The sequence below is a fragment of the Rattus norvegicus genome, chromosome 16 (assembly GCF_036323735.1).
Source record: "Rattus norvegicus strain BN/NHsdMcwi chromosome 16, GRCr8, whole genome shotgun sequence".
Taxonomy (NCBI): Eukaryota; Metazoa; Chordata; class Mammalia; order Rodentia; family Muridae; genus Rattus; species Rattus norvegicus.
The window spans coordinates 35,996,538-36,010,248 of NC_086034.1; positions in this window are offsets into that span (position 1 = coordinate 35,996,538).

Consider the following 13,711-nt stretch of genomic DNA (forward strand, 5'->3'; position numbering starts at 1 on the left):
GCCATTCAGCATTCCTCAGCTGTGAATTCTTTGTTTAACTCTGAACCCCATTTTTTAATAGGGTTATTTGTCTCCCTGCGGTCTAACTTATTGAGTTCTTTATATATTTTGGATATAAGACCTCTATCTGTTATAGGATTGGTAAAGATCTTTTCCCAATCTGTTTGTTCCCGTTTTGTCCTAACCACAGTGTCCTTTGCCTTACAGAAGCTTTGCAGTTTTATGAGATCCCATTTGTCGATTCTTGATCTTAGAGCATAAGCCATTGGTGTTTTGTTGAGGAAATTTTTTCCAGTGCCCATGTCTTCCGGATGCTTCCCTAGTTTTTCTTCTATTAGTTTGAGTGTGTCTGGTTTGATGTGGAGGTCCTTGATCCACTTGGATTTAAGCTTTGTACAGGGTGATAAGCATGGATCGATCTGCATTCTTCTTTTTTTTATTTTTTTTTTATTTTTTTTATTTATTTTTTTTTATTAACTTGAGTATTTCTTATATACATTTCGAGTGTTATTCCCTTTCCCGGTTTCCGGGCAAACATCCCCCTCCCACCTCCCCTTCCTTATGGGTGTGCCCCTCCCAACCCTCCCCCCATTGCCGCCCTCCCCCCATAGAATATTTCACTGGGGGTTCAGTCTTAGCAGGACCCAGGGCTTCCCCTTCCACTGGTGCTCTTACTAGGATATTCATTGCTACCTATGGGGTCAGAGTCCAGGGTCAGTCCATGTATAGTCTTTGGGTAATGGCTTAGTCTCTGGAAGCTCTGGTTGCTTGGCATTGTTGTACTTTTGGGGTCTCGAGACCCTTCAAGCTCTTCCAGTTCTTTCTCTGATTCCTTCAATAGGGGACCTATTCTCAGTTCAGTGGTTTGCTGCTGGCATTCGCCTCTGTATTTGCTGTATTCTGGCTGTGTCTCTCAGGAGCGATCTACATCCGGCTCCTGTCGGTCTGCACTTCTTTGCTTCATCCATCTTGTCTAATTGGGTGGCTGTATATGTATGGGCCACATGTGGGGCAGGCTCTGAATGGGTGTTCCTTCAGTCTCTGTTTTAATCTTTGCCTCTCCCTTCCCTGCCAAGGGTATTCTTTTTCCTCATTTAAAGAAGGAGTGAAGCATTCACATTTTGATCATCCGTCTTGAGTTTCGTTTGTTCTAGGGATCTAGGGTAATTCAAGCATTTGGGCTAATAGCCACTTATCAATGAGTGCATACCATGTATGTCTTTCTGTGATTCGGTTAGCTCACTCAGGATGATATTTTCCAGTTCCAACCATTTGCCTACGAATTTCATAAACTCGTTGTTTTTGATAGCTGAGTAATATTCCATTGTGTAAATGTACCACATTTTCTGTATCCATTCCTCTGTTGAAGGGCATCTGGGTTCTTTCCATTTTCTGGCTATCATAAATAAGGCTGCGATGAACATAGTGGAGCACGTGTCTCTTTTATATGTTGAGGCATCTTTTGGGTATATGCCCAAGAGAGGTATACCTGGATCCTCAGGCAGTTCAATGTCCAATTTTCTGAGGAACCTCCAGACTGATTTCCAGAATGGTTTTACCAGTCTGCAACCCCACCAACAATGGAGGAGCGTTCCTCTTTCTCCACATCCTCGCCACCATCTACTGTCACCTGAGTTTTTGATCTTAGCCAATCGCACTGGTGTGAGGTGAAATCTCAGGGTTGTTTTGATTTGCATTTCCCTTATGACTAAATATGTTGAACATTTTTTTAGGTGTTTCTCAGCCATTCGGCATTCCTCAGCTGTGAATTCTTTGTTTAGCTCTGAACCCCATTTTTTAATAGGGTTATTTGTTTCCCTGCGGTCTAACTTCTTGAGTTCTTTGTATATTTTGGATATAAGGCCTCTATCTGTTGTAGGATTGGTAAAGATCTTTTCCCAATCTGTTGGTTGCCGTTTTGTCCTAACCACAGTGTCCTTTGCCTTACAGAAGCTTTGCAGTTTTATGAGATCCCATTTGTCGATTCTTGATCTTAGAGCATAAGCCATTGGTGTTTTGTTCAGGAAATTTTTTCCAGTGCCTATGTGTTCCAGATGCTTCCCTAGTTTTTCTTCTATTAGTTTGAGTGTGTCTGGTTTGATGTGGAGGTCCTTGATCCACTTGGACTTAAGCTTTGTACAGGGTGATAAGCATGGATCGATCTGCATTCTTCTACATGTTGCCCTCCAGTTGAACCAGCACCATTTGCTGAAAATGCTATCTTTTTTCCATTGGATGGTTTTGGCTCCTTTGTCAAAAATAAAGTGACCATAGGTGTGTGGGTTCCTTTCTGGGTCTTCAATTCTATTCCATTGGTCTATCTGTCTGTCTCTGTACCAATACCATGCAGTTTTTATCACTATTGCTCTGTAATACTGCTTGAGTTCAGGGATAGTGATTCCCCCTGAAGTCCTTTTATTGTTGAGGATAGCTTTAGCTATCCTGGGTTTTTTGTTATTCCAGATGAATTTGCAAATTGTTCTGTCTAACTCTTTGAAGAATTGGATTGGTATTTTGATGGGGATTGCATTGAATCTGGAGATCGCTTTTGGTAAAATGGCCATTTTTACTATATTAATCCTGCCAATCCATGAGCAGTGGAGATCTTTCCATCTTCTGAGGTTTTCCTCAATTTCTTTCCTCAGTGTCTTGAAGTTCTTATTGTACAGATCTTTTACTTGCTTGGTTAAAGTCACACCGAGGTACTTTATATTATTTGGGTCTATTATGAAGGGTGTCGTTTCCCTAATTTCTTTCTCGGCTTGTTTCTCTTTTGTATAGAGGAAGTCAACTGATTTATTTGAGTTAATTTTATACCCAGCCACTTTGCTGAAGTTGTTTATCAGCTTTAGTAGTTCTCTGGTGGAACTTTTGGGATCACTTAAATATACTATCATGTCATCTGCAAATAGTGATATTTTGACCTCTTCTTTTCCGATCTGTATCCCTTTGATCTCCTTTTGTGGTCTGATTGCTCTGGCAAGAACTTCAAGAACTATATTGAATAAGTAGGGAGAGACTGGGCAGCCTTGTCTAGTCCCTGATTTTAGTGGGATTGCTTCAAGTTTCTCTCCATTTAGTTTAATGTTAGAAACTGGTTTGCTGTATATGGCTTTTACTATGTTTAGGTATGGGCCTTGAATTCCTATTCTTTCCAGGACTTTTATCATGAAGGGGTGTTGAATTTTGTCAAATGCTTTCTCAGCATCTAACGAAATGATCATGTGGTTTTGTTCTTTCAGTTTGTTTATATAATGGATCACGTTGATGGTTTTCCGTATATTAAACCATCCCTGTATGCCTGGGATGAAGCCTACTTGATCATGGTGGATGATTGTTTTGATATGCTCTTGAATTCGGTTTGCCAGAATTTTATTGAGTATTTTTGCGTCGATATTCATGAGGGAAATTGGTCTGAAGTTCTCTTTCTTTGTTGTGTCTTTGTGTGGTTTAGGTATAAGAGTAATTGTGGCTTCGTAGAAGGAATTCGGTAGGGCTCCATCTGTTTCAATTTTGTGGAATAGTAGGATAATATTGGTATGAGGTCTTCTATGAAGGTTTGATAGAATTCTGCACTAAACCCGTCTGGACCTGGGCTCTTTTTGGTTGGGAGACCTTTAATGACTGCTTCTATTTCCTTAGGAGTTATGGGGTTGTTTAACTGGATTATCTGTTCCTGATTTAACTTCGATACCTGGTATCTGTCTAGGAAATTGTCCATTTCCTGAAGATTTTCAAATTTTGTTGAATGTAGGTTTTTATAGTAAGATCTGATGATTTTTTGAATTTCCTCTGAATCTGTAGTTATGTCTCCCTTTTCATTTCTGATTTTATTAATTTGGACGCACTCTCTGTGTCCTCTCGTTAGTCTGGCTAAGGGTTTATCTATCTTGTTGATTTTCTCAAAGAACCAACTTTTGGTTCTTTTGATTCTTTCTATGGTCCTTTTTCTTTCTACTTGGTTGATTTCAGCTCTGAGTTTGATTATTTCCTGCCTTCTACTCCTCCTGGGTGTATTTGCTTCTTTTTGTTCTAGAGCTTTTAGGTGTGCTGTCAAGCTGCTGACATATGCTCTTTCCTGTTTCTTCAGTGCACCAGGGTTCCAGATGGTCTTTGGCTTTTTCCTCTGGCGTCCGAGATGTGTGTGCAGAGAGCAGTCTCTTCTGGTTTCCCAGGCTTGTCTGCCTCTCTGAAGGTTTAGCTCTCCCTCCCACGGGATTTGGGTGCAGAGAACTGTTTATCCGGTCTGTTTCCTTCAGGGTCCGGCGGTGTCTCTGGCAGGGGTCCTGCCGCTCCTGGGCCCTCCCCCACGGGAACCCAGAGGCCTTATACAGTTTCCTCTTGGGCCAGGGATGTGGGCAGGGGTGAGCAGTGTTGGTGGTCTCTTTTGCTCTGCAGCCTCAGGAGTGCCCACCTGACCAGGCGGTTGGGTCTCTCTCTCACCGGGTCTGGGAGCAGAGAGCTGCTGCGGGCCGGGATCCGCGGGTGTGGGACTTCCGGTAAACACAGAACGTGCCCGGTCCTAGAGAAATTCTGCTTCTGTGTGTCCCAAGCTCACCAGGCAGCTTTCTTGCAGCAGAATATTTGGTCTTACCTGTGGTCCCGAGGCTCAGGTTCGCTCGTGGGGTGCTGCCCAGGGGCTCTATGCAGCGGCAGCAACCAGGTAGACCGGTGCCGCCCCTTCCGGGAGCTTCAGTGCACCAGGGTTCCAGATGGTCCTTGGCTTTTTCCTCTGGCGTCCGAGATGTGTGTGCAGGGAGCAGTCTCTTCTGGTTTCCCAGGCTTGTCTGCCTCTCTGAAGGTTTAGCTCTCCCTCCCACGGGATTTGGGTGCAGAGAACTGTTTATCCGGTCTGTTTCCTTCAGGGTCCGGCAGTGTCTCTGGCAGGGGTCCTGCCGCTCCTGGGCCCCGATCTGCATTCTTCTACATGTTGACCTCCAGTTGAACCAGCACCGTTTGCTGAAAATGCCATCTTTTTTCCATTGGATGGTTTTGGCTCCAAAATCAAAAATCAAGTGACCATAGGTGTGTGGGTTCATTTCTGGGTCTTCAATTCTATTCCATTGGTCTATCTGTCTGTCTCTGTACCAATACCATGCAGTTTTTTTCACTATTGCTCTGTAATACTGCTTGAGTTCAGGGATAGTGATTCCCCCTGAAGTCCTTTTATTGTTGAGGATAGTTTTAGCTATCCTGGGTTATTTGTTATTCCAGATGAATTTGCAAATTGTTCTGTCTAACTCTTTGAAGAATTGGATTGGTATTTTGTTGGGGATTGCATTGAATCTGGAGATCGCTTTTGGTAAAATGGCCATTTTTACTATATTAATCCTGCCAATCCATGAGCATGGGAGATCTTTCCATCTTCTGAGGTGTTCTTCAATTTCTTTCTTCAGTGTCTTGAAGTTCTTATTGTACAGATCATTTACTTGCTTGGTTAAAGTCACACCGAGGTAATTTATATTATTTGGGTCTATTATGAAGGGTGTCGTTTCCCTATTTTCTTTCTCGGCTTGTTTCTCTTTTGTGTAGAGGAATGCTACTGATTTATTTGAGTTAATTTTATACCCAGCCACTTTGCTGAAGTTGTTTATCAGCTTTAGTAGTTCTCTGGTGGAATTTTTGGGATCACTTAAATATACTATCATATCATCTACAAATAGTGATACTTTGACTTCTTCTTTTCCGATCGGTATCCACTTGACCTCCTTTTATTGTCTCATTGCTCTGGCTAGAACTTCAAGAACTACATTGAATAAGTAGGGAGAGAGTGGGCAGCCTTGTCTAGTCCCTGATTTTAGTGGGATTGCTTCAAGTTTCTCTCCATTTAGTTTAATGTTAGCAACTATTTTGCTGTATATGGTTTTTACTATGTTTAGGTATGGGCCTTGAATTCCTATTCTTTCCAGGACTTTTATCATGAAGGGGTGTTGAATTTTGTCAAATGCTTTCTCAGCATCTAACGAAATGATCATGTGGTTTTGTTCTTTCAGTTTGTTTATATAATGGATCATGTTGATGGTTTTCCGTATATTAAACCATCCCTGCATGCCTGGGATGAAGCCTACTTGATCATGGTGGATGATTGTTTTGATGTGCTCTTGGATTCGGTTTGCCAGAATTTTATTGAGTATTTTTGCGTCGATATTCATAAGGGAAATTGGTCTGAAGTTCTCTTTCTTTGTTGTGTCTTTGTGTGGTTTAGGTAAAAGAGTAATTGTGGCTTCGTAGAAGGAATTCGGTAGTGATCCATCTGTTTCAATTTTGTGGAATAGTTTGGATAATATTGGTATGAGGTCTTCTATGAAGGTTTGATAGAATTCTGCACTAAACCCGTCTGGACCTGGGCTCTTTTTGGTTGGGAGACCTTTAATGATTGCTTCTATTTCCTTAGGAGTTATGGGGTTGTTTAACTGGTTTATCTGTTCCTGGTTTAACCTTGGTACCTGGTATCTGTCTAGGAAATTGTCCATTTCCTGTAGATTTTCAAGTTTTGTTGAATATAGGCTTTTATAGTAAGATCTGATGATTTTTTTAATTTCCTCTGAATCTGCAGTTATGTTCCCTTTTCATTTCTGATTTTGTTAGTTTGGACACACTCTCTGTGTCCTCCCGTTAGTCTGGCTAAGAGTTTGTCTATCTTGTTGATTTTCTCAAAGAACCAACTTTTGGTTCTGTTTATTCTTTCTATGGTCCTTTTTGTTTCTACTTGGTTAATTTCAGCTCTGATTTTGATTATTTCCTGCCTTCTACTCCTCCCGGGTGTATTTGCTTCTTTTTGTTGTAGAGCATTTAGGTGTGCTGTGAAGCTGCTGACATATGCTCTTTCCTGTTTCTTTCTGCAGGCACTCAGCGCTATGAGTTTTCCTCTTAGCACAGCTTTCATTGTGTCCCTGAAGTTTGTGTATGTTGTACCTTCATTTTCATTAAATTCTAAAATGTTTTTAATTTCTTTCTTTATTTCTTCCTTGACCAGGTTATCATTGAGTAGAGCATTGTTCAATTTCCACGTGTATGTGGGCATTCTTCCCTTATTGTTATTGAAGACCAGTTTTAGGCCGTGGTGGTCTTATAGCAAGCATGGGATTATTTCAATCTTTCTGTACCTGTTGAGGCCCGTTTTTTGACCAATTATATGGTCAATTTTGGAGAAAGTACCATGAGGAGCTGAGAGGAAGGTATATCCTTTTGCTTTAGGATAGAATGTTCTATAAATATCCGTTAAGTCCATTTGGCTCATGACTTCTCTTAGTCTGTCTACGTCTCTGTTTAATTTCTGTTTCCATGATCTGTCCATTGATGAGAGTGGGGTGTTGAAATCTCCTACTATTATTGTGTGAGGTGCAGTGTGTGTTTTGAGCTTTAGTAAGGTTTCTTTTACGTATGTAGGTGCCCTTGTATTTGGGGCATAGATATTTAGGATTGAGAGTTCATCCTGGTGGATTTTTCCTTTGATGAATATCAAGTGTCCTTCCTTATCTTTTTTGATGACTTTTAATTGAAAATTGATTTTATTTGATATTAGAATGGCTACTCCAGCTTGATTCTTCTGACCATTTGCTTGGAAAGTTGTTTTCCAGCCTTTCACTCTGAGGTAGTGTCTGTCTTTGTCTCTGAGGTGTGTTTCCTGTAGGCAGCAGAATGCAGGGTCCTCATTGCGTATCCATTTTGTTAATCTATGTCTTTTTATTGGGGAGTTGAGGCCATTGATGTTGAGAGATATTAAGGAATAGTGATTATTGCTTCCTGTTATATTCATATTTGGATGTGAGGTTATGTTTGTGTGCTTTTCTTCTCTTTGTTGTTGCCAAGATGATTATTTTCTTGCTTCTTCTAGGGTATAGCTTGCCTCCTTATGTTGGGCTTTACCATTTATTATCCTTTGTAGTGCTGGATTTGTAGAAAGATATTGTGTAAATTTGGTTTTGTCATGGAATATCTTGGTTTCTCCATCTATGTTAATTGAGAGTTTTGCAGGATACAGTAACCTGGGCTGGCATTTGTGTTCTCTTAGGGTCTGTATGACATCAGTCCAGGAACTTCTGGCCTTCATACTTTCTGGGGAAAAGTCTGGTGTGATTCTGATAGGTCTGCCTTTATATGTTACTTGACCTTTTTCCCTTACTGCTTTTAATATTCTTTCTTTATTTTGTGCATTTGGTGTTTATGTGACGGGAGGTGTTTCTTTTCTGGTCCAATCTATTTGGAATTCTGTAGGCTTCTTGTATGCCTATGGGTATCTCTTTCTTTAGGTTAGGGAAGTTTTCTTCTATGATTTTGTTGAAGATATTTACTGGTCCTTTGAGCTGGGAGTCTTCACTCTCTTCTATACCTATTATCCTTAGGTTTGATCTTCTCATTGAGTCCTGGATTTCCTGTATGTTTTGGACCAGTAGCTTTTTCCGCTTTACATTATCTTTGACAGTTGAGTCAATGATCTCTATGGAATCTTCTGCTCCTGAGATTCTCTCTTCCATCTCTTGTATTCTGTTGGTGAAGCTTGTATCTACAGCCTCTTGTCTCTTCTTTTGGTTTTCTATATCCAGGGTTGTTTCCATGTGTTCTTTCTTGATTGCTTCTATTTCCATTTTTAATTCCTTCAACTGTTTGATTGTGTTTTCCTGGAATTCTTTCAGGGATTTTTATGTCTCCTCTCTATGGGCTTCTACCTGCTTAGTTATGTTTTCCTGGAATTCTTTCAGGCATTTTTGCGATTCCTCTCTGTAGGCTTCTACTTGTTCTCTAAGGGAGTTCTTCACGTCTTTCTTGAAGTCCTCCAGCATCATGATCAAATATGATTTTGAAACTAGATCTTGCTTTTCTGGTGTGTTTGGATATTCCATGTTTGTTTTGGTGGGAGAATTGGGCTCCGATGGTGCCATGTAGTCTTGGTTTCTGTTGCTTGGGTTCCTGTGCTTGCCTCTCGCCATCAGATTATCTCTATATTTACTTTGTTCTGTTATTTCTGACAGTGGCTAGACTGTCCTATAAGCCTGTGTGTCAGGAGTGCTGTAGACCTGTTTTCCTCTTTTCTTTCAGCCTGTTATGGGGACAGAGTATTCTGCTTTCGGGCGTGTAGTTTTTCCTCTCTACAGGTCTTGAGCTGTTCCTGTGGGCCTGTGCCTTGAGTTCACCAGGCAGGTCACTTGCAGCAGAAAAGTTGGTCTTACCTGTGGTCCCGAGGGTCAAGTTCGCTCGCGGGGTGCTGCCCATGAGCTCTCTGCGGCGGCAGCAACCAGGAAGATCTGGGCTGCCATTTCCGGGAGCTTCAGTGCACCAGGGTTCCAGATGGCGTTTGGTGTTTTCCTCTGGCGTCTGAGATGTGTGTGCAGAGTGCAGTCTCTTCTGGTTTCCCAGGCGTGTCTGCCTCTCTGAAGGTTTAGCTCTCCCTCCCACGGAATTTGGGTGCAGAGAACTGTTTATCGAGTCTGTTTCCTTCAGGTTCCGGCGGTGTCTCAGGCACAGGGGTCCTGCTGCTCCTGGGCCCTCCCCCACGGGAACCCAGAGGTCTTATACAGTTTCCTCTTGGGCCAGGGATGTGGGCAGGGGTGGGCAGTGTTGGTGGTCTCTTCTGCTCTGCAGCCTCAAGAGTGCCCACCTGACCAGGCGGTGGGTTCTCTCTCCCACGGTGTCTGGGAGCTGAGAGCTGCTGCGGCCCGGGATCCGCGGGTGTGGGACTCTCGGATAGACTTTTTCTTTATAACAAAATCACAAATCGTGAAAGTCTGCTAGCTCAGAGAGGCAGCGAAAGCACCCAGGTGATATTGCTTCTCAACCAAAGTCCCAGAAAAATAGAGCTCCTTCTCCTTCTCCACACTGTCTTAAACAACTTAAACCCACTTCCAACTGAATGTTCCTCCTTTCTACTTCCTTTGTGGCTCTCTATCCATCCCCCTGACTTCCTCTCATTCTCTGATTTTTTTCTATATCTACTTTCTGTCAACTAGTGTTTTTCTCCACCTCTTGACCTATGGTTGACTTTATTCAATCTTGTTTAAAATAACAGAAATCTCTAGGATTACAGGTATGTGCAGTGGCTGAGCCATGCCACCAATAGAGAAATGTTTTTCCAGTTGAGGTTCACAGTATGATCAAATATCCTACAGCACTGGGCTACACAGCAGATCCACATCTAGACTTCATACTTGCACTTGCTAGCACATTCAATTTAATGAGGCTTTTATATACTGTTTCTTATATATCCTATTGATTTTATTTCCTAACCATTGACAGTTTTAGGATGAATGCCTTTAGTTTTAAAAAAAAAAAAGATACCTAAGGAAACAAATGTCTTCTATTGAATCTTTTCCTTTATTATTATTAGTAGTAGTAATAGTAATAGTAGTACATCAGCTTTCCATCCTTCCTCTCTGCCCAGTCCATCCCCCACATATCCCCTCTGAGCAACCCCAATGTACTCTTCCTCCATTTCCTTCAGAAAAGGGTAGCCCTCCCATGGATATCAACAAAACATGGCCTATCAAATTTCAGTAAGACAAGGCACCATCCCTCTTATTAAGGCTGGACAAGGCCCAAACTGGCTGTCTCTTATAACTGGGCAGGGCTTTCTGTAGAGGGATTGGGGTATCAACCCAGCCACACAACCTTCAGCCTACAATCTTTCTTGCTTACAAGATGTGCTGGGGTACAGGCGGCAGAGACTTGTGGGAGTGGTTAACCAATGATTAGTCCAGCCTGAGACCTATGCATGGAGGGAGCCCACCCCTGACACTGCTTGGGGGACCAGGACTTCTAGTGAGTCTTAATGATTTTGGATTTCAGATACTTCATGCTACTCCTCCAATCAGACTTTAAGTGTATGTTTTTCATCTCTTGGCCCATGGGTCTTATTTTATTCCTTCCTGGAAAACAAATAACTTTCTATCATTAGCTTATTTCATAAGGCTTTACTTCTCAGCTTACAGTGCACAGACTAGACTATCTTTGAGATCATTGATTACTCTAACCACTCATCTTCTTTTATTTTACTCCCACCTTTGAAAATGAATCTTCCTCCCTGAAAAAATAATACCACTTCCATGTCTTTATGTTTCATTTTGTGGCCCTCTGAGTTTAGCCAGAACTATCTATATGACCACAGCTTTGCAACAATGCACTGGAGACTAAAGAACACTTTAGTGTATATCCAATCAAAGGAAACTCCTCCTTGAAGTAGAAGTTTCTGGTTTTGTCATGTGACACAGACTCACAGAATGTTTTGCTGATGCAGACTCATGTGAGACAAGACCTGTGAGAGGACATAGGATGTTGGGAGAAAGCACAAATAAGACTCAATAGACACTGACATGGCACTCTGACTTGCGACTTTTGGTTGGTCTCATATCTTTGCTGATATTCACTTCAATGAGAGAAGCAGAAGGCACAATTTTCTCCTGGCATCCCAACTGGTTCTGTTGGCTTCCCTTGACTTGTGCAAATTTTACAAAGATCTGGCTGCTTCTGCTGGATTGTGCTATTGCTGCTGATTCACGTTTAGTATCCTGACAGCAGATATTGTAATCTCCACAATGAAATACTTCTAAATAGTTCCACATCCCTTTGTCCTTTTGACCATCTGTTCTACCTTTGGATAGTAGACTAAAAGGAGGCTTGAAGTATCTGAAAACATTTTTTGAAGTAGGTTTTGAAAAATTGAAGCCTGCAACTCCTCACAGAATCTGTCAGTGGCCAATAGTTAAGTAAAAAGTAATATATATATATATATATCTTCTCCCAAGTCCTGTGCATGGCTATCATAGTTGTGAGTTCATTATTTTAATGATTACATCATGCCCAGAAAATGATAATTTCAAGTCCTTCTTCCTGTCTTCTATCTCATACATTCTTTCTACCCTTTTCCCCATGACGATCCCTGAACTTGGAGCTGAGTACAGATAAAAATTTTATTTAAAATGGAAGAACATCCTGGCATCCTTTATTCTCAATAAACTTGAGATGCCATCTGTCTTTGCATTCACTGTTGTTCACTATTAAGAGAAGCTAATCTGGTTAAGTTGAGATAGAATTTACCTGAGGATATAAATAAAGATATATGTAAAATGAATGACACTTTTGTAAATTAGATAAATGACAGTAGTAGTAATTTTCCCTATGGGGCCCACGACTTCTCCTGTCATGAGATTTTGGTCAGGTTTATAGTAGCATATAATTCCCTCATGAAGATTGGGTATCAAGTTCAAAGAGAGTGGTTGGTGACTCTCAAAGTCAAAATGTTACTGTTATACATGTAGGCTCATCTTTCCAGTTATGGAGTATTGAGATTCTTGGTGTTTGCAACAGGAAACCCCAAATGGCCCAATGAATAATAACTCCTATTAGTACATAGGTTTAGAGATGCTAAAGACACCCACAACACACTGTAGGATCATATACCAAGAACCAAATAAGAAAACCCTGTTTTTGAGAATGCCAGCTATATTAATTGCAAAATATAGAGAAATCATGTGTCAAAAGAACTGGAACTTTCCTCCCTGCTGAGTAGCTTTCATAGTTCCAGAGGTGATATGAAATTTCTGAGGGAGAAAAGGGATCACTAGTCTCTTGCAGCAATGAATTAAAATACAAAACTTTAAGGCAAGAATAGCCAACTTGTTCAATGATTAATTGACTGTTAGAGCTGCAATTCCTGCTGAGGATCTCACACATTCAATTATTCATCCCAAATTCTTATTCAGTGATTCTACTGGTGCTAAATCATGTGTTTCATTCTTATTTTGGTTGCCTTTTCACACACCTCTGGAGATTACCCTCTTCATTAACTTCTTTTATTTACTTCATAAAATGTTGTTTTTATTATGCCCAAGTTCTTAAGACCCAATATCTGCCACAACAGGATCTCTCAGTAAACCTTCTATTAAACTGATATTCTGGTCATGAATTAGCCATATATGTGTCTAGTGTACCCCAACCTTTAAATAAGGAGGAAGTAGGTCATGGTGATCTATAGCATTCAACAACAAAAATTATCTCAGTTGTAATATAGGCCTGAGTACAGTTCCTCAAATGACTTGTTGAGTTCTGCAGTTGCATTCACTAGTAGCTGAGCCTAAATATTTCAATGCTCTACTTATAACTTTCAAAGATGTGCAAACAGTTTAAGATTATAAATTTTCAACTTGAAACTATAGTGAAAAAACAATTTTGAACTTAGGAGACTATTTTGTTTTTTTCTGAGCTATTGGTCACTGACTATCTGAAGATTCATATAAGTTCTTGATGAGTGATCCACGCTTAAGTGGATGGCCTTACACGCACACATATACTGGTAGCACTAATGCACTCTTGGGAATCAAACTTTTGCTGTCAATTTGGCAGTAATCTAGAAACGTCTGAAGAATAAAGACTTTCAATTGAAAATTGTCTCAATTGATTTCACATGTGGCCATACAAGTCATTTTATTTTTAATTCCTAATTAATATTTGATTGTCCAGAATGCTATGGGTGACACTATTTGTAGACATCAGGGTTGGGATATATAAGAAAGGTAACTTGAAATGACTTAAGTGACCCCCCCCCAAAGTTCCACTAGAGAACTACTAAGCATGATAAACAACTTCAACAAAGTGACTGGATATAAAATTCACTCAAACAAATCAGTAGCCTTCCTTTACTCAAAGGAATAAACAGGCTGAGAAAGAAAACAGGGAAATGACACCCATCACAGTAGTCACAAATAACATAAAATACCTT